The sequence below is a fragment of the Hypomesus nipponensis genome, chromosome 15 (genome assembly GCF_054491055.1).
Source record: "Hypomesus nipponensis isolate SF chromosome 15, ASM5449105v1, whole genome shotgun sequence".
Lineage (NCBI taxonomy): Eukaryota > Metazoa > Chordata > Actinopteri > Osmeriformes > Osmeridae > Hypomesus > Hypomesus nipponensis.
This window is the reverse complement of record NC_140375.1, coordinates 500,001-502,500: the sequence shown is the minus strand read 5'-3', so window position 1 is coordinate 502,500 and position 2,500 is coordinate 500,001. Positions and strand designations below refer to the sequence as shown.

The 2,500-nt window shown below is 47.0% G+C and overlaps 5 non-coding genes and 4 pseudogenes across 5 annotated transcripts in view; all 9 read right to left on the bottom strand.

Annotated features, from left to right (window-relative positions):
* Positions 1–69: 69 nt before the first annotated feature.
* LOC146256338 (5S ribosomal RNA) lies at positions 70–188 on the bottom strand. The gene has a single exon (XR_014730202.1). It is a non-coding gene; the product is annotated as a 5S ribosomal RNA (ribosomal RNA).
* Positions 189–362: 174 nt separating this feature from the next.
* LOC146256337 (5S ribosomal RNA) lies at positions 363–480 on the bottom strand (annotated as a pseudogene).
* A 188-nt stretch (positions 481–668) lies between these two features.
* Positions 669–786, bottom strand: LOC146256336 (5S ribosomal RNA; annotated as a pseudogene).
* A 174-nt stretch (positions 787–960) lies between these two features.
* LOC146256335 (5S ribosomal RNA) lies at positions 961–1,078 on the bottom strand (annotated as a pseudogene).
* A 185-nt stretch (positions 1,079–1,263) lies between these two features.
* LOC146256334 (5S ribosomal RNA) lies at positions 1,264–1,382 on the bottom strand. The gene has a single exon (XR_014730201.1). It is a non-coding gene; the product is annotated as a 5S ribosomal RNA (ribosomal RNA).
* A 174-nt stretch (positions 1,383–1,556) lies between these two features.
* LOC146256333 (5S ribosomal RNA) lies at positions 1,557–1,674 on the bottom strand (annotated as a pseudogene).
* A 215-nt stretch (positions 1,675–1,889) lies between these two features.
* On the bottom strand, positions 1,890–2,008 carry LOC146256332 (5S ribosomal RNA). The gene has a single exon (XR_014730200.1). It is a non-coding gene; the product is annotated as a 5S ribosomal RNA (ribosomal RNA).
* Positions 2,009–2,182: 174 nt separating this feature from the next.
* LOC146256331 (5S ribosomal RNA) lies at positions 2,183–2,301 on the bottom strand. The gene has a single exon (XR_014730199.1). It is a non-coding gene; the product is annotated as a 5S ribosomal RNA (ribosomal RNA).
* Positions 2,302–2,471: 170 nt separating this feature from the next.
* LOC146256330 (5S ribosomal RNA) overlaps positions 2,472–2,500 on the bottom strand; it is a 119-nt gene continuing 90 nt past the window's right edge. The window contains exon 1 of the ribosomal RNA XR_014730198.1: positions 2,472–2,500. This exon is cut by the window's right edge and continues 90 nt beyond it. This is a non-coding gene — a ribosomal RNA (5S ribosomal RNA).

Below are 2,500 nucleotides of genomic sequence, written 5' to 3'. Positions count from 1 at the left end.
CCAGCCCCTTTCATGAAGGACTACTTGTGCATATTGCAAGATGTCAGTTTCTAAGTGAATGAGCAAAAGAGCATACAGCACCTGGTATTCCCAGGCGGTCTCCCATCCAAGTACTAACCAGGCCCGACCCTGCTTAGCTTCCGAGATCAGACGAGATCGGGCGTTGCCAGGCTGGTATGGCCGTACGAAATAAGTTGACAACCATAGGCTACTTATCCATATACAGATTTAGCAATTGACAATGCAAGGTAGTCTCTCTCTCTCTCTCTCTCGTGTCAAAATGAAAACAGCTTCCAGCCCCTTTCATGAAGGACTACTTGTGCATATTGCAAGATGTCAGTTTCTAAGTGAATGAGCAAAAGAGCATACAGCACCTGGTATTCCCAGGCGGTCTCCCATCCAAGTACTAACCAGGCCCGACCCTGCTTAGCTTCCGAGATCAGACGAGATCGGGCGTTGCCAGGCTGGTATGGCGTACCAAATAAGTTGACAACCATAGGCTACTTATCCATATACAGATTTAGCAATTGACAATGCAAGGTAGTCTCTCTCTCTCTCTCTCTCTCTCTCTCTCTCTCGTGTCAAAATGAAAACAGCTTCCAGCCCCTTTCATGAAGGACTACTTGTGCATATTGCAAGATGTCAGTTTCTAAGTGAATGAGCAAAAGAGCATACAGCACCTGGTATTCCCAGGCGGTCTCCCATCCAAGTACTAACCAGGCCCGACCCTGCTTAGCTTCCGAGATCAGACGAGATCGGGCGTTGCCAGGCTGGTATGGCGTACCAAATAAGTTGACAACCATAGGCTACTTATCCATATACAGATTTAGCAATTGACAATGCAAGGTAGTCTCTCTCTCTCTCTCTCTCGTGTCAAAATGAAAACAGCTTCCAGCCCCTTTCATGAAGGACTACTTGTGCATATTGCAAGATGTCAGTTTCTAAGTGAATGAGCAAAAGAGCATACAGCACCTGGTATTCCCAGGCGGTCTCCCATCCAAGTACTAACCAGGCCCGACCCTGCTTAGCTTCCGAGATCAGACGAGATCGGGCGTTGCCAGGCTGGTATGGCGTACCAAATAAGTTGACAACCATAGGCTACTTATCCATATACAGATTTAGCAATTGACAATGCAAAGGTAGTCTCTCTCTCTCTCTCTCTCTCTCTCTCTCGTGTCAAAATGAAAACAGCTTCCAGCCCCTTTCATGAAGGACTACTTGTGCATATTGCAAGATGTCAGTTTCTAAGTGAATGAGCAAAAGAGCATACAGCACCTGGTATTCCCAGGCGGTCTCCCATCCAAGTACTAACCAGGCCCGACCCTGCTTAGCTTCCGAGATCAGACGAGATCGGGCGTTGCCAGGCTGGTATGGCCGTACGAAATAAGTTGACAACCATAGGCTACTTATCCATATACAGATTTAGCAATTGACAATGCAAGGTAGTCTCTCTCTCTCTCTCTCTCGTGTCAAAATGAAAACAGCTTCCAGCCCCTTTCATGAAGGACTACTTGTGCATATTGCAAGATGTCAGTTTCTAAGTGAATGAGCAAAAGAGCATACAGCACCTGGTATTCCCAGGCGGTCTCCCATCCAAGTACTAACCAGGCCCGACCCTGCTTAGCTTCCGAGATCAGACGAGATCGGGCGTTGCCAGGCTGGTATGGCGTACCAAATAAGTTGACAACCATAGGCTACTTATCCATATACAGATTTAGCAATTGACAATGCAAAGGTAGTCTCTCTCTCTCTCTCTCTCTCTCTCTCTCTCTCTCTCTCTCTCTCTCTCTCTCTCTCTCGTGTCAAAATGAAAACAGCTTCCAGCCCCTTTCATGAAGGACTACTTGTGCATATTGCAAGATGTCAGTTTCTAAGTGAATGAGCAAAAGAGCATACAGCACCTGGTATTCCCAGGCGGTCTCCCATCCAAGTACTAACCAGGCCCGACCCTGCTTAGCTTCCGAGATCAGACGAGATCGGGCGTTGCCAGGCTGGTATGGCCGTACGAAATAAGTTGACAACCATAGGCTACTTATCCATATACAGATTTAGCAATTGACAATGCAAGGTAGTCTCTCTCTCTCTCTCTCTCGTGTCAAAATGAAAACAGCTTCCAGCCCCTTTCATGAAGGACTACTTGTGCATATTGCAAGATGTCAGTTTCTAAGTGAATGAGCAAAAGAGCATACAGCACCTGGTATTCCCAGGCGGTCTCCCATCCAAGTACTAACCAGGCCCGACCCTGCTTAGCTTCCGAGATCAGACGAGATCGGGCGTTGCCAGGCTGGTATGGCCGTACGAAATAAGTTGACAACCATAGGCTACTTATCCATATACAGATTTAGCAATTGACAATGCAAGGTAGTCTCTCTCTCTCTCTCATGTCAAAATGAAAACAGCTTCCAGCCCCTTTCATGAAGGACTACTTGTGCATATTGCAAGATGTCAGTTTCTAAGTGAATGAGCAAAAGAGCATACAGCACCTGGTATTCCCAGGCGG